At 46.5% G+C, this 18,292-nt stretch overlaps 1 long non-coding RNA gene across 1 annotated transcript; it reads right to left on the bottom strand.

Moving 5' to 3' along the window:
- Nucleotides 1–5: 5 nt before the first annotated feature.
- On the bottom strand, nucleotides 6–17,297 carry LOC130272854 (uncharacterized). Its single transcript, XR_008843763.1, has 4 exons — nucleotides 17,212–17,297; nucleotides 7,696–7,880; nucleotides 3,224–3,289; nucleotides 6–317 (listed from the first exon to the last, which is right to left on the bottom strand). It is a non-coding gene; the product is annotated as an uncharacterized LOC130272854 (long non-coding RNA).
- Between the last annotated feature and the right edge of the window lie 995 nt (nucleotides 17,298–18,292).

The following is an 18,292-nucleotide window of genomic DNA, read 5'->3' as shown; positions in this document are numbered from 1 at the left end:
TTTAGGCTCTCCTTAGTCTTGGGGAATCATTTTTAGATCTCTGCTTGCTGTCACTGAATGGAAATATTGTACGTTACATCCAGAGGTTCAGAATAATGCAGACCTGATGCTTTTTCAGAGCTGGAAGTTTGTTTCAGTTGTATCGAGTCCCGATAATTCTCCTTATGGGAAAACACATCCGCAGCACAATTCTCTTTTCCCTGTCCTGTCCTGAGAGTTTGTTACAATGTATCGGTGAAGGTAAACGTATCAGGCCGGAGTCCAAGCTGATTGGCTACAATTGTGAGAAGTCATAGTTCAGGACAAGTCTTTAGTGTCTGGATGTAAATAAAGAAAATTAATTCATTTACAGAAAGCAGAGTTTTAATTACATTAGCAAACCATGTGCACCACCACTTCTGTCCTCCAGGGAGCAGCACTGCCCAACCCCAGGAGTAAACATAATGATAATGAACACCAGTTGACCAGTACTAGTGAAAAAGGTTCAGTACTGGTCAACTGGTGTTCATTATGTTTATTCTTAATGCAAGGAGGTTATAAGTATACCAGGTCGTGTACAGGACCGAACTAGCATGTATGGTTGTACGCCCATCCACAGGCGTAGCAGCAGCGCTACCTGGCTCCGAACGGCACTGCAGTGCTGGGATCTGTAGTGTCACCCCTGTCCTCCACACTTTGCATCTCTCCCAAGGTTTTACAGTGGCCACCGCCAAAGACCAGTCCATGGTGGATGCCCCAGTCTATTACTCTGATGGTGTAGATTTTGGCAGCGGTTTGTGTCATCCCGCCGACTACGCCAACATATATGGAGTCTTTCCATAGTAGGACACCGACAATTCTATAATACAGTGGTCCCTCAACATACAATGGTAATCCGTTCCAAATGGACCATCGTTTGTTGAAACCATCGCATGTTGAGGGATCAGTGCAATGTAAAGTATAGGACAGTGGTCTACAACCTGCCGACATCCAGATGTTGCAAAACTACAACACCCAGCATGCCCGGACAGCCGTTGGCTGTCCGGGCATGCTGGGTGTTGTAGTTTTGCAACATCTGGAGGTCCGCAGGTTGTAGACGACTGTTAGAGGGAGTTGTACTCACCTGTCCCCGACCGTCATCGCTCGTCACCGCTGCCCTGGATGTCGCCGTCCATCGCTGTCGCCGCGTCCCCGGGGTGTCCCCGACGCTCCAGCAAGGCCTCTGCTTCCCCGGCATCCGCGCTCTCCGTCGCCGCCATCACGTCGCTACGCACGCCGCTCCTATTGGATGACGGGACGGGGTGCGCAGCGACGTGATGACGACTATGGAGAGCGCCGACGATGCAGGGGATCCCGAAGAGGAAACGCCGGAGCCCCGAGGACAGGTAAGTGATCGTCAGCGGACCACACGGGGCACCGTAAACGGCTATCCGGTGGCGGCTGAAGCAGTCTGCGCTGCAGGATAGCCGTTTATGCGATGGCCCCGACATACAAAAGCATCGTATGTATATGCTGCCTCTGAGAGACCATTGCGTGTTGAAATGATCGTATGTCGAGGCCATCATAGGTCGGGGGGGTCACTGTACAGCAGAACCATCTACAGTCTACAACTAGCTACATTTTATATATACCTGGTACGGGGCATTTATGGGGGAAATAACTTTGATTCAGGGTCTCTCACAGCTTGTTCCAATACTATTTTGGGGCATCTGTCCACCCATCCTAGTGGCCCCTAGAGGTTCTTGTGAGGGGCCAGGGTCGTGGGCTCCTCTTCAGCACTAATCTTGCTCTATCCAGCATTATCTTCCTGACTCTTTTACCTGATCCTCTGGCGGTTTTCTCATTTCTGACCCTCTTAGTCTTTCACACACACATGTCATGCACACACATGTCATGGACACCGCCAAGAACCGCTCCTGTCCATAGCACCTGCAGATTTTCCGCTGCAGTTCCAAACACAACAGCCCTCTCTTTATGTTCGGAGGTGGCCTCCTGATGTCTCAGCACCTGATGGCCCTGTCACCTCAGCACCGTAAGCTTCTTCTCTCCAGCAGGGGGATGCCTGCCAACCACGTGGATTGTGCCGCACTTGGCATCATAGCACCCATCCAGAGTTTTTAGCTGTCCTCCTGCTTCTTTTGAGCAGTTGATGTACGAACCTTACAGCTCATCTCACCAAGGGACTGACATTTACCCTATCTCAGTCCCATGACCACATCATCATTAGTGCCCTCTAGGGGCCCCTGTATGAGCAGCAGTGCCACCGAACCAAGAAAAGGGTCCTAGCACTAGAAGCAGCGGCACCACTCATCATCCTTCTAGCTGTACAGTATAAAAACAAACACATCAATATATTTTAGATAAGTACCCCCCCCCCCCCTCTAAATTTTAGGGAAATAGTTACAATAGTAAATATCGCTTCAAAGGGGTACACCGCTTCTAGAAAACACATCCCCTATCCTTTGGAGATGTCTGATTGTGGGGGTCTGGCCGCCTCCCATGCCGGATTATGAGTGACCAAAGCCGTCACCCCCCCCCCCCTCACATAGACATTAATGGAGGGGGGTGAGATGACCACGGCTGCCCATAGCCAAGCACAGCCAGCATTCTGAACATAAAGGCTCAGAACGCTGGGGTGCTAGGCCAGAGATCGCGGGGGATAAGTTGTCGGGGGGTGGAGTACCCCTTTAAAGAGGTACTCCCATCTCAACTTGTGACCTCTTATCCATAGGGTAGAACATAACAAGCTAATAGATGGGGGGGCTCCAACCGTAGGTACCCTCACTGATCCCAAGAACAGGGACATTATTGCCCAAGAGATGAACAGAGTGCATTGCACCCATGCGACCACTGGTCTACTTTTCCCCTATTTGCCCATAACATAGATAATGATTGGTGCGATCCGTTCTGGGATTGTCGGGGTCCCAGTGGTCGGACCCCACCAATCATCTTGTTATGACCATGCTTATGGTTAGGGGATAACAAGCTGAGAGGGTAATACTCCTCTGAGATATAATGTGGCCACCATAAGAGCTCCCATAAGTATTGTCACCTATCTTTCCCATACTCCTGCATGGCTAAGCTTCCCAATATGTCAGGTGTACAGGATCATCACAAGACAAGGCAGGGCCTTCACTTTAGCAAAGATAAGTGACTACCTAGGAGGCTATGGTGGAGGATGAGGTATAGGTTGTCACTCAGCTTTACTAGAAACGGATGAGCTAAAAACCAGCAGATTACCTACCTGACAGGGAAGTCATCTCAATCTTCCTAATCTCAATCCTCAATAGCTTCCAGATCCGCCATCAATCTAAAGAGATGTCCGGAGTTAATACAGAAGCCGAAGATTAACAGCGAACGGCTGTCCAGCGCCATAAAATATCAGCGGTCGGAGAATAATCAATAACAGACATGATGGAAAAGACTTAGAGGATTGTCTGCATTTAGTGAGTCTATTACGGGAAGAATAAACATTAACCCGTTCACTGCCGGGCTCAAAGACAAAGGTGTCGATGACTAGAGATGAGCAAACCAAACTCATAGTTCAATCAGAACTTTTTAAGGTTCGGTTCGGCTAGAACTAGAACTCTGGGCGGTTTGGCAGAACCTGCTAAAAAAAATATCTGCCACAAGACAGAAAGGGGAAGGAGAAAGGATCACATGACCTCAGGGAATCCCATAATGCTTTTAAAACAGCTCTCCCAGCCAATCAGTATAGCCTGTGCACATATCTTTAGCAGACATTGTAGAAATAACAGGTGTTAGGTGAAGATCTCTGTGAGGGACAGTGAGCAATGAACGACACAGATAGGAGTAGGAGGCACATGTATGATAATTGTTGTAAAGCAGCAGAGAGCTTTCTGCATCTGTTCTGTCAGTGCAAAACTTGTTTATATTAGTAAAGTGTGACAGTTTTAATTTTTTCAGTTTTACACTAATTGTGAAAAAGCCGCACAGATGGTTTTGCATCCCTTTTGTGCACTTTTTAAAATGCAAACTTGTAAAAAGCCTTTGCTTCTTCTGGTACCTCTATGTGCATATAACCACCAACATCATCTCCCTCCAAAAAAAGGTAATTTTTTGGACATTAATTTTAAAAAGCGTAAAAAATCCTTTAGTACAGTTTGTTTTTATTCACCCTGTTAGTTACCACCATGGTACCATCCATTTGCCCATAGTCATGTAGCTCCATTTTACTTAGGACATTTCGTGTACTGTACAGGATCCTGAAGAAGCTCTTGTCCTCTACCTAGACCAGTGTTTCCACACAAGGGTGCCTCCAGCTGTTGCAAAACTACAACTCCCAGCATGCCCGGACAGCCAAAGGCTGTCCGGGCATGCTGGGAGTTGTAGTTTTGCAACAGCTGAAGGCACCCTGGTTGGAAAACACTGAAATAGACAGTGATTTACAGCTCCCAGCAGCTCTTTCTTACTTTTATATGTAAGAATTTGCTTTATCTATATTAGTTATCTACTTATTTTTCTTTAATCCTCACTTTTTCCTATTTTTTTTATGACATTTTGGTGGCTTCAGAACCAATTACCAGGTTTCCATAGAGTTATGGTCTCAACATACAATGGTTGTCCTGGAACAGATTAATATTGTAACGTGAGGGACCATTGTACTTTCCAGCATTGTGTTGTATATTATGGGATTTACATGACTAGTTCATTGTCTCTATTATATATGTTGCACTTTACACTTTTCCAGGGATTTTTCTACGTGCGGAATCTTATACCGACACTTTATATTTCATATTTCATTATATTTTATTGAGCTCCCAGTATCTTACTACAGTAGTGGCTGTAATTGTCCTTTTTTTCCCCCTTTATTTCCGTTTTTTTCCTCTTTGCTGATTATTATGTATATTTGTTTTTCTGATATCATGTCCCAGGGTTGCTGCCTTTTCTGGGCTGATTTCCTCCTTGTGTTTTAGATTATCGTCACTTGTAATAATAAAGAATCTCCACTTTTTCAATACTAAATTTGAGTAGCTTCGTTTTTTTGTATGCAAAAAAGAGGAAAAAAATCCGCTTCTGCCGAATGAGCAGACCTTGAAAAAGGCTACACAGCCGAAACGCGTCGGTCCATGTTTTTAACTAGATTTGTTACCCTGATGCTTTTAATGAAGATTAAATAAAGCTCGTGTTTTTATATGCATTGATGTGTCTGGAAGTGCTGAGGGATTCCTGCTCCAAGTGAGAAAACCTTTTTTCCACTTCGTTTTTTGTATACAGTGGTTCCTCAACATACGATGGTAATCCGTTCCAAATGAACCATCGTTTGTTGAAACCATCGTATGTTGAGGGATCCGTGCAATGTAAAGTATAGGACAGTGGTCTCCAACATGCGGACCTCCAGATGTTGCAAAACTACAACTCCCAGCATGCCCGGACAGCCAACGGCTGTCCGGGCATGCTGGGAGTTGTAGTTTTGCAACATCTGGAGGTCCGCAGGTTGAAGACCACTGGTATTGGAGGTTATACTCATGTGTCCCGTCGCTCCGGACCGTCACCGCTGCCCTGGATGTCGCCCTCCTTTGCTGTCGCTGTGTCCCCGGGGTGTCCCCGACGCTCCGGGAAGGTCTCTGCTGCCTGGGAACGTCGCTCTCCGTCGCCGCCATCACGTCGTTACGCACGCCGCTCCTATTGGATGACGGGACGGCGTGCGCGGCGACGTGATGACAACGAAGGAGAGCGCCGGCGATGCAGGGAATCCCGAGGAGTGCGCTACGGAGCCCCGAGGACAGCCATGATAGCCGTTTATGTGATGGCCCCGACATAAAAAAGCTTCGTATGTTGAAATGATCGTATGTCGGGGCCATCGTAGGTCAGGGGATTACCTGATCACTTCGTGACGCCAGGGCACTGTTGTCCTATACACGGTACGAGGTTGGAGACAGCTTCTCCTGGGCCAGATACAGAGAGTAAATGAACACAGTGACGTCAGGTTACGGATGACTGTCTTTACTGAGCTGGGTGCAGATGGTATTACACGGATAGTATGGTGTAGAGTGGAGAGGATGCAGTGTAACCCCTTGAGAGCGCTGTTGCCTTTCTGGGACCTATGGTGCTTTTCACTCAATAGACTAATACGGACTTGATATGAGACTGAAGATTGTTCCAGGTCGCTAGGTTTCTGACAAGGTCCGCACACCTCACTCCTTTACTACACTGGTGCTCAGCTCTCCACCACTCCTCAACTGGACTGGGGCAACTCCCCCCCCCCCCCCCCCCCCCCCCCACACACTACACTATATAGCTTATAATTTAGGGGTTCCCATTGGGCATACAGGTTCACATGGCGTTTGCACTGCTTCTGACTCTTAAAGGGGTACTACGCTGCTCAGCGTTTGGAACCAACTGCTCCGAATGATGGAGGCGCCGCAGGGAGCTTGTGATGTCATAACCCCGTCCCTCATGATGTCACGCCCCACCCCCTCAATGCACGCCTCCTCCCATAGACTTGCATTGAGGGGGTGGGGCGTGATGTCATGAGGGGGCGTGGCTATGACATCACGAGCTCCCGGTGCCGGATCCAGCGTTCAGAACAGTTTGTACCAAACAATGTGCAGTGTTGTACTACTTTAAAGGTACAACACATATACCGTATATACTCGAGTATAAGCCGAGTTTTTCAGCACGAAAAACGCCCCCCTCGGCTTATACTCGAGTGAACTCTCCGCCTGTCAATCCCGTCATCAGTGGTCTTCAAATTGCGGACCTCCAGATGTTGCCAAACTACGACTCCCACTACAACTCATGCGCAACGTCCCTGTGCGTCGTCGTCAAGGCAACGTCACTACTCCGGGGCCGAGGCCAAAGCACGGAGAAGAGGCCCCCCCGGTGAAAATGGACAGCCTGCAACGACTAACCATCCCCACCTGACGGTCCCTGCAGCATAGATGGCCCTGACCAGCTCACCCAAACGTCCCGCCGAGGGGAGAACAAAACAAAAAAGGGGGGGGGGCTGGATGATGACGAAGGCCGCAGTGGTCTTCAACCTGCGGACCTCCAGAGGTTTCAAAACTACAACTCCCAGCATGCCCGGACAGCCAATGGTTGTCCGGGCATGCTGGGAGTTGTAGTTTTGCAACCTCTGGAGGTCCGCAGGTTGAAGACCACTGATGAAGGGATTGACAGGGGGTGATGAAGATGGGGGTCTGGATGATGACGGGGGGTCTGGATGATGACAGGGGTCTGGATGATGACAGGTGGTGATGATGAAGGGGGGGATGATGAAATGGGGGGGGGGATGATGTATTTCCCACCCTAGGCTTATAGTCGATAACTTTTCCTGGGTTTTTGGGGTAAAATTAGGGGCCTCATGGGGTAAAATTAGGGGCTTATATTCGGGTCGGCTTATACTCGAGTATATACGGTAACATAGTACTTATGAAAAATATATTAACCATTGGATAAAGTGCTTGAACATAATAACAGTAGTAACTAGTCTTTTAGGGGGCCCAACCCGAGGAAGTCCGAAGCCCACATGACAGCCTTTGGTGATGGGACTCCACATATATATATATATATATATATATATATATATATATATATATATTTTTTTTTACTATGTATATATGGATTTTTATATATAGATTTAAGATAGCACCCCCACTGAATCTAATAAGAACCACTGCTATAATTCCTCTCCCCGTGCATCTTATCTGCGATTCATCCCAAATCACACTATTAAGAAGAAAACAGCGTAACCTCCCGCACGGCTCTCCCCCTGGAGTGGAGACGGACGCAGGACATCATCGTTTTCATCTTAGTTACTCAGTTACAAACACTTCACCGCTCTGAAGACGACTTCACGGATCTTCAACAACTCAATTGTACAGAATGAAGATTCGCTGGAGGAGCAGCCGTCGTCTTCTCACGTCCTTCAGAGACATCTGCGGAGACGGAAATTTAATGAATATTTTGACATCGCTTGTGGGGGGGGGGGGGGGGGGAGTCAGTCTGATCGGGCAGGAATAGCAAGAAGATGCCATAAGGAAAAGGATAAGGATTCAAGGAAAGAATGGAAAAAGTCCCAAACTGGGGGGGGGGGGGGGGGTTGAATGGTTAAGCCACACTCCCATTTACTCCCCCAAAAATGTGTGGTGGCGGGGTGTGTGGTGCAGGGCAGATGCTGTTACCTTAGGGGCAGATGGAATTAACCCCTTGTAGTCATGACACCAGGGTTAGGTTTAGCCAATAACCACCTGAAGGTATATCACTGGATCCTGGGCGAGGCACGGGGGCAATAAAGACTCCGACCCCAAGTTACAGATAACGGTAGCTTTACTGAGGGTATACAGATGGTAAAGTCTATACAGTTCAGCCAGGGCCCAATGGGGTGACCAGTGACGCAGAGACCTTAAGGGCTTGCTGGGACTTGTAGTAGGACTGGACAATTGAATGCAGACCACGCTGACTTGACAGATGACAGGGACTGACTTGACTCATAAAGCTGTGACTTTATCTTACTTGACTTGATGGCGGCTGCAGGACTGGACTTTGAGGTCTCCAACACTCTGGACACACACACTAGACAAGACTGCACTGGACCTCAGCAGAAGAGAGAGAGAGAGAAGCTCCAACCAGGGCTTATATGGGGGAGACTAGCAGGGAGCCTATAGGTCACTCTGGGGGTCACCTGGTCACTGGTACCTCCTGGGGAACAATCACATGACATATCACATGGTGTAACTCTTAAAGCAACATTACATTTTATAACACTTTACATGGTAAAACATATTTACAATGGGGAATATGTGCACGGTTACGCCCCGCTCGTCACGCCCCCTCCCATAGACTTGCATTGAGGAGACGTGGCCATGGCGTCACGAGCGGGGCGTGACAGTGATGTCCCGAGCCTTCACCCAGCATTGCAAGTCATCCGGCACTGAGAGAAGTTAGCTCCGTGCATTGGATGTCTGGGCTGCCGCAGCTGGGTCCCCCAAGCACCGGGACCCCCTGCAATCAGACATCTTATTCCCTATCCTTTGGATAGGGGATAAAATGTCTGGGGCGGAGAACCCCTTTAACTCCTCCCCTTTACAAATGTCCATTCTGCATAGGAAAAAAGGGGACCTAACTAGGAGGAACCCAAGGGCTGGGGATGACCCAGCTGTCGTGGTCCATGTGGGAACCAACGACAGAATACATGGTAGGTGGAGGTCCTTGAAGAATAATTACAAGGAACTAGGTGCCAAGCTGAAGGGAAGGACCTCTAAGGTTGTGTTCTCTGGAATACTTCCTGTGCCATGCGCATCGCAGGAAAGACAGCGGGAGCTTAGGGAGTTAAATGCATGGCTTCAGTCGTGGTGTGAGGGGGAAGGGTTTGGGTTTTTAGAGCACTGGGCTGACTTTTCATTGGGGTACAAACTCTATTCTACGGATAATTTGCACCTGAATGGAAGGGGTCCGCTGTGCTGGGGGAGAGAATCCTGGAAGGGGTGGCTGAGTATTTAAACTAGGTGAGTGGGGGGAGGATAATAAAGCAAAGAAAGCAGACAGTGGGATGGATAGGTTAGAGAGGGGTCAGGACATAATGGCGGGTGGAGAGGAGTCCTGTGGGGGGAGGGTAAGAGCAGTGGATAAGGAGATTCATGCGTTACAAACCAGCTGTAAAAATAAATGTAGCCCGAAAAATTGTAATCCCAATAATTCAAAAAATTCCATTAGCCCCAATAACTCAATAACTACAATAAGCCCCATTAACTCAAAAAATACTGTTAGCCCCAATAACTTAAATAACAACGTTAGACGCAATAACGCAAAAAATCCCATTAGCCCCAATAACTTAAATAATAACGTTAGACCCAATAACTCAAAAAATCCCATTAGCCCCAATAACTTAAATAGTACAATTAGCCCTTATAACTCAAAAAATGACATTAACCCCAATAACTCTGAAAATCCCATTAGTGAGACTATATGTGTAAAACTTAATGGAAATGTAAAGTGTATGTTCACAAATGCCAGAAGCCTAGCAAATAAAATGGGGGAGTTTGAGGCCTTGATACTGGAGGAACATATTGATATAGTTGGGGTCACTGAGACATGGCTGGTGATATAGTTGGGGTCACTGAGACATGGCTGGTGATATAGTTGGGGTCACTGAGACATGGCTGGGGATATAGTTGGGGTCACTGAGACATGGCTGGGGATATAGTTGGGGTCACTGAGACATGGCTGGACTCCTCGCATGACTGGGCTGTCAATCTGCAGGGGTTTACATTGTTTCGCAAGGATAGAATGAACAGAAAAGGTGGTGGAGTCTGTCTGTATGTAAGAAGTGGTATGAAAGTCAGTGTGAACGATGCCATAGTGTGTGATGATTCTGAGGAGGTGGAATCACTGTGGGTAGAATTACAAAAGGAGGGAAATACTGAAAAAATTATATTTGGTGTAATCTACAGACCCCCTAATATCACTGAAGAGATAGAAGGTCGGCTGTATAAACAAATAGAGAGGGCCGCCCGGGCAGGTACAGTGGTAATAATGGGAGATTTTAACTATCCAGATATAGATTGGGGTCCGGGGTTGGCTAAAACTACAAAGGGGTGACAATTCCTAAATTTATTGCAGGATAATTTTATGGGCCAGTTTGTGGAGGACCCAACAAGAAGTGATGCCTTGTGGGATCTGATCATTTCCAACAACGCAGAGCTGATTGGTAATGTAACTGTGCGGGAAAACCTTGGTAATAGCGACCACAATATAGTTACTTTTGACTTAAAATGTAGAAAACAAAGACAGACGGGGAAGGCAAAAACATATAACTTTAAAAAGGCAAATTTCCCTGGGCTGAGGGCTGCACTACAGGACATAGACTGGGGGGAGGTGTTGTCAAATACTGATACAGAAGGGAAATGGGACATCTTTAAATCTACTCTAAATAACTATACAGCTAAATATATACCAAAGGGGAACAAATATAAACCATTAAAACTAAATCCTACATGGCTGACAAATGAGGTTAAAAGAGCAATAAACAACAAAAAAATAGCCTTCAAAAAATACAAATCTGATGGGTCAGCGATAACATTTAAACAGTACAAGGAGCTTAATAAAATCTGTAAAAATGTAATAAAAACAGCAAAAATTCAAAATGAGAGACAGGTGGCCGAAGAAAGCAAAACTAATCCTAAATATTTTTTTAGATATATAAATACAAAAAAACCAAGGACAGAGCATGTAGGACCCCTTAATAATGATAATGGGGAGGTTGTCACAGGCGATCAAGAGAAGGCGGAGCTACTGAATGGGTTCTTTAGTTCTGTATATACTATGGAAGAAGGAGCTGACATTGGCCAGGTCAGTGCTGGTAACACATCATGTACAGGTCAGTGCTGGTAACACATCATGTACAGGTCAGTGCTGGTAACACATCATGTACAGGTCAGTGCTGGTAACACATCATCTACAGGTCAGTGCTGGTAACACATCATGTAATGTACTGAACTGGCTTAATGTAGAGATGGTACAAGGTAAGTTAAGTGATATAAATGTAAGCAAATCTCCAGGGCCGGATGGACTACACCCAAGAGTTCTTAGAGAGGTAAGTTCAGTAATATCTGTACCCTTGTTCATGATATTTAGAGATTCTCTGGTGTCTGGTATTGTGCCAAGGGACTGGCGCAAGGCTAATGTGGTACCAATCTTCAAGAAGGGCTCTAGGTCTTCCCCAGGAAACTATAGACCGGTAAGTCTAACGTGCATTGTGGGTAAATTGTTTGAAGGACTTATAAGGGATTACATACAGGAATACATAGGGGATAATAGTATTATAAGTGATAGCCAGCATGGGTTTACTAAGGATAGAAGTTGTCAAACCAATCTAATTTGCTTTTATGAAGAGGTGAGTAGAATCCTTGACAGAGGAATGGCTGTGGATATAGTGTTTCTGGATTTTGCCAAAGCGTTTGATACTGTCCCTCACAGACGTCTGACAGGTAAGTTAAGGTCCTTGAGCTTGGAAACTTTAGTTTGTAACTGGATTGAACACTGGCTCATGGATCGTACCCAGAGAGTGGTGGTAAATGATTCGTACTCTGATTGGTCCCCGGTTATTAGTGGTGTACCCCAAGGTTCAGTACTGGGCCCGCTGCTGTTTAATTTATTTATCAATGATATAGAGGGGGGGCTGTGTATATAGAGGGGGGCTGTGTATATAGAGGGGGGCTGTGTATATAGAGGATGGTATTAACAGCTCTGTTTCTATCTTTGCAGATGACACCAAGCTTTGTAGCACGGTACAGTCTATAGAGGATGTGTATAGGTTACAAGATGACTTGGATAGACTAAGTGTCTGGGCATCCACTTGGCAAATGAGGTTCAATGTGGATAAATGTAAAGTTCTGCATCTGGGCACTAATAACCTGCAGCATCGTATGTCTTAGGGGGGATTAAACTGGCAGAGTCACTGGTAGAGAAGGATCTGGGTGACTTGTAGATCACAGACTACAGAATAGCATGCAATGTCAGGCTGCTGCTTCCAAAGCCGGCAGGATATTGTCATGTATCAAAAGAGGCATGGACTCAAGGGACAGGGACATAATACTCCCCCTTTATAAAGCATTGGTACAGTCTATAGTGTATAATACTCCCCCTTTATAAAGCATTGGTACAGCCTCACCTGGAATATGCTGTTCAGTTTTGGGCACCTGTCCATAAAAGGGACACTGCGGAGTTGGAAAGGGTGCAGAGACGCGCGACTAAACTAATATGGGGCATGGAACATCTTAGCTATGAGGAGCGATTAAAGGAGTTACAATTGTTTAGTCTTGAGAAGAGACGTTTAAGGGGGGATATGATAAACGTATATAAGTATATTAATGGCCCATACAAAAAATATGGAGAAAAACTGTTCCAGGTTAAACCCCCCCAAAGGACGAGGGGGCACTCCCTCCGTCTGGAGAAGAAAAGGTTTAGTCTAAAGGGGCGACACGCCTTCTTTACCATGAGAACTGTGAATTTATGGAACGGTCTACCTCAGGAACTGGTCACAGCAGGAACAATTAACAGCTTTAAAACAGGGTTAGATACATTCCTGGAACAAAATAACATTAAAGCTTATGCAGAATTATAAAACTACATCCCTTTCCCTTATCCCCTTACATCCTTCCCTTCAATCCCCTGGTTGGACTTGATGGACGTCTGTCTTTTTTCAACCATAATATGTAACTATGTAACTAAGTATCGTGTATATAGAGAGGGGGGGACGGGGGACTAAAAAGCAGACACCACAGACAAAGCTGCTTTCTAGAATCTTCTAGTTGCCCTCGGATGCGGATAGTTGGTGTCCATTTCAGAAGACAAAAATACATCATGACTAATAAATCTAATATTTATTGTGAAATCCCATAATGCACTGCACAATTATAGAGAGGTGTTACTTGAAGCTCCTTTGGTCCCAATGCAATATCTATAATAGGGCCCCTGCCTACTATGCACCTTTGGACCCTGAGGTGACTGCTACCTCTGATCCTTGTCAATGTGGATTTGGATGTGGTTGGAGTATGACATGATGTAACCCAGAGCTGAAGGCCACTAGAGGGCAGCACAGGTCATGTGGGGTGTAACAAGACTTGGTGGTACCTCCATGGGTACATCGTTGGGTAAAGAGAATGAGATCTAAAGAAGGATCATGAATGGACCACCTAAGACTGTTTACAAGTTCATCAGAGCTAAGGACTTGCTGGAGCCAGTTCCAGGGCTCCCTGAGGCCACGACAGAGATTGTTTGGGACAATGTAGCCTCTGCAAGGCTAATCAATGGACACAAGGACTTGTCGTGGATGGCCATTCGGGGGGGACTATCTCTGAGGTCATACATGCATGTCCGTGGCCTGTGCAAAACCAGGTACTGCCCCAGGTGCCCCTATGTGGAGGAAACATCTATGCACGTCTTTTGGCAGTGCCCCTTTGTGCAGGGCCTATTGAATGCTCTGGAACCTGAACTTAGAGGCTCGGTACCCAGGAACTACCTATCGTACCAATCGGTGCTTTATGGACTTTTTCCTGGGGTTCAAGATGTGGAGGCCATCCGGGAGGCCTGGCGCCTTGTGAACTGTTTTAAGGACACTATATGGCTGGCCAGGAATCGCCTCATCTACAACAGGGAGGACATGTCCGTCCAGGACTGCCCCAGGCTGGTCCAAAGCTGGCTTAGAGACCATTCCATCTTGGACTGTCCGGACGTCGATGAAGAAGATGATTAACGTCCCTCTGCTTCCCCTACCTCCCCATACGTTTGCTCAGCATTTTGACCATGTGGTCTACCCTATCCCATTGTTCCCACGCCCCTCCCTGATCACAGACTGTAATATGTTGTTGTTTTTCGACTTTGTTTTTTCGATATCGAGTGATGGAGCGGAGTGTTAGTGTAGCATGTGGTACGGTGTATAGCTTAAGGAACCTGTGCTGTATATTGTACTGTCATGCTTTGTGCGATTGTAATTTATTGTATGATTTGTAATGATGGCTGAATGACGAATAAAGCTCTTTCAATACCAGTTAGAAAAGGGAGGAGGATCCTGCTGGAGGATGAATGATATATTATGGGCTCAAACTTCTACATACGGTCAATAAAATTTAACATTAAAGGGGCTATTCCAACCCTAAAAACTGTCTATGGTGCTCCCATATCTTAGGGAATATGTTTTTAGGGGCTGGAATACCCCTTTAAAAACTCTCCTGTTTGGACTATTCCATTTTGTTATAAGGGTCCCTCCAATAATTAACTGATCTGGGTAGATCCTCAGCAATCGTCTGTGATCTGTTGGGAAACCGGACAGTAAGTGTTCAATTTCTCTGCAGCACCACCACAGGAGAAATGAAGTATTACACCGCCGTCCATGTAATCTATAGACATGTTGTGTTCTTTAGAGAGATGCCCTGTGTAGCTTCCCTCCACTGTAGATAATAGTTTTCCTGTCTGGGGACCCCCTCTAATTTCTTCCCCACTAGGGCACATGTAGACCACACAAAGGCGTCTAGGAGGTCTCGTGCAGTCAGTAAGCAGTTAATCTGGTGAAGCTTTGAATTATTTACTGACTGGTTACGTTACATTATTATTACAGCTAATTCTCTGCCGTGGCCAATAAATACTTCTACAGTACATGGAGCGCCATGTGGGGTCATTGTATTTTTGTTAAAAGGCTAAAAAGACAAAAGACTGGAGCGGATTATGTGGGCGAGGGACGTGTTTACATTGTGACGGGTGCCGTACGCTTCATGTTGTCAAGGAAAATATGTGCAACGTTCGATACTATTATGTAAATATCAATGAGAAATGCTGCAAAATGTCACTGAACGTGGGGACTCCCATAAAGAGAACCTGTCATGATCCTGTTAAATGTTATAACCCTCCCAGGTCACTGCCCCCATCATGATAAACCTCCCCCGGCCTTTATTTTTATTATTTTTTAGTTTTCTACCTTGATATTGTTCTGTATTTTCTGCTCAGTCTCAGTCAGATTCACAGACTGGGAAGGGGCGTTCCCCAGCAGGCGTGACATCATCTGAAGCCATACAGGGGAGAACTTCCTCCCTCACTCTGCTACACACAGCCCAGAGCAGTTCAGTGTTAGATGAGGTATGATTGGCTAAGGCTGCACACACACACCCCTCAGCACTTAAAGGAGAACTACGGGATTGAAAACATTTTCCCCTATCCTAAGGATAGGGGATAAATTTCAGATCGCGGGGGGTCCGACCGCTGGGGCCCCCCGCAATCTCCCGTACGGGGCCCCGGCTCTCTGGTTAGAGAGGGCGTGTTGACCACCGCACGAAGCAGCGGCTGACACGCCCCCTCCATACACTGCTATGGGAGAGCTCCGCTTTGGCTCTCCCATAGCAGTAAATGGAGGGCGCGTGTCAGCGCCGCCTCGTGCGGTGGTCGACACGCTCTCTCTATGCAGAGAGCCGCGGCCCCGTACGGGAGATTGTGGGGGGCCCCAGCGGTCGGACCCCCCGCGATCTGAAACTTATCCCCTATCCTCAGGATAGGGGATAACATTTTCATTCCCGTAGTTCTCCTTTAAGACTGCATTTCCTGATTTTGGACTTCTGCCAGGCGAGCAGGAGTCCAAAGTATGTGGAAGAGATGGGAGGAAAGGTGCTCTGGACAAGTAGGGAGACACCTAGTGGCAGCTTTTTTAAACACAAATAAAAGATAGAAAACTTTTTTTTTTTTGTTTAAACAAAGTACATTAGAAAGATTTTAAGCAAAAATTTTTTTTATGAGAGTGCCCATTTAAAAGAACCGACGGGGCTATAACTAGTGACGCTCCTCTGCAGGCCCCCTACTGAGACCCTAAATCAGGGACAAATGGACACTCACAGTCAGGTGGCCGGGGGATAGACATGTAGTGTCCCACTATAACCTTTCCAGCTACCATCCTAAGACAGTTGTTGTTTGAATGAGAATCTAGAGCAGGGGTCTCAAACTGTGGCCCTCCAGACGTTGCAAACATGCTACATGGAGCGGCAAGGGTGGAGATTACGCTGAGCATCACTCTATCGGAGTCAATTAGGAAACAATCCTTTTGGCCGCTATTTGGAGAGTCAAAGATGAGACGTCAGATGGGTTCAGGGCTACTCCAGTGGTACTCCAGTTTTTTTTAATGAACTGGTGCCAGAAAGTTAAACAGATTTGTAAATTACTTCCATTAAAAAATCTTAATCCTTCAAGTACTTATCAGCTGCTGTATAATACAGAGGAAGTTCTTTTCTTTTTGAATTTCTTTTCTGTCTGACCCCAGTGCTCTATACTGACACCTCTGTCCATGTCAGGAACTGTCCAGAGCAGGAACAATTCCCCATAACAAACCTCTCCTGCTCTGGACAGTTCCTGACATGGACAGAGGTGTCAGCAGAGAGCACTGTGGTCAGACAGAAAGAAATTCAAAACAACAAACAAGGATCCAGCGCTATACCTTCGGGTGGCAAAAAGGTTAAACCACGCCCCTAGGGTAATAACCTCTGCCCTCATCACAACTTTTGGCGTCCCATGAACAGGATACAGGCGTGCGCCTTATGCAAAAAGTATCCTCCCAGTGTGAACCGTGCCCAGTATTGCAGAGTAAAATGCACGAGTGTGCGACAAACATTGCACCAGAAAGTGTACGGGACTTTGTCAGTGAAATCTGTTTATTGTGAGGCGCTTGTGAAATAAAAGGGGAGGTGAAGAAAAGTCTGTTATCTGCCATTGTGAACTGCGTAAAGGTTGTACCTGAAAGAGTTAATCTGGTCCAGTGCTTCCCACGCGCAAGAGCAGTCGCAGCTCCGCCCACATCAGTCCCCAGCGGTGCCGCCTCTTCAGTCCAGCAAGGAGGAACCAAAAGACTGGCCTGTGTTGCAGAGGGGAAGACTTTCCTGACCGGACTCAAACAGGAAGTTCCCTGGGCGCAGCCATCTTGGAAGTTACGGCTGCTGTGCTCATCTCCAGCTGCAGTGCAAGTTCTGCAAACACCACGGATCATCAAAACCAAGTCTGTTACCCCTGTTAGTCTGGTCGCAAGGCTGTTTATCACTGTGGAGCATACAGCAGCTGATAAGTACTGTAAGTGTTAAGATTTTTTAATAGAAGGAATTTACTAATCTGTTTAACTTTCTGGCACCAGTTGATTTAAAAAACAAAAATGTTTTTCACTGGAGTACCCCTTTAACAAGAGTTGTAAGGACCCTCCAGGCATCACATGTGACACTAATGACCCCTTCTGCAGGAGACAAACACCAGACACTGCTCTATGGGAATATACAGTATATATCCCACAATGCATCAATTCTAAGTCCCTTATTCCATACCAGTGGTCTCAAAATGTGGCCCTTTAGCTGTTGCAAAATGGGCATGCTGGGAGTTGAAGTTTTGCAACAGCTGGAGGGCCACATTTTGAGACCACTGTTCTAAACATTTCTCACCTTGGGTCGGGGGTTTAGTTGTCACATGATCATCAGCAACTGCGAACTATTTTAGAAGAACAGAAGACAAAAGGGGTGGAGTCCGACAAATTAAAAAGTGCGAGGGAAAAAGTTACCATGGAGATAACAGTCAAGAGCTGATACAATGTAGAAAAAAATAAGTTGTGCATTTAGGACCACACCTGGGGTGGGGCTTAGAGTGAAGGGAGTGGCTGCAGGTGTTGCGAGAGTCCTAGTCGTACAAGGGCCTTAACGACGAGCGCCGTAAATGTACATTCTGGTGATGTGGTACTTAACCCCTTAAGGACACATGACGTTCTCATACGTCTCCATTTCCTAGTCCTTAAGGACACATGACGTATGAGAACGTCATGTGTTTTACCGGCCCCCCG

This window comes from Hyla sarda, chromosome 5, assembly GCF_029499605.1.
Source record: "Hyla sarda isolate aHylSar1 chromosome 5, aHylSar1.hap1, whole genome shotgun sequence".
Lineage (NCBI taxonomy): Eukaryota > Metazoa > Chordata > Amphibia > Anura > Hylidae > Hyla > Hyla sarda.
The sequence above is the reverse complement of the archived record's forward strand: the minus strand, read 5'-3'. Positions and strand labels throughout refer to the sequence as shown.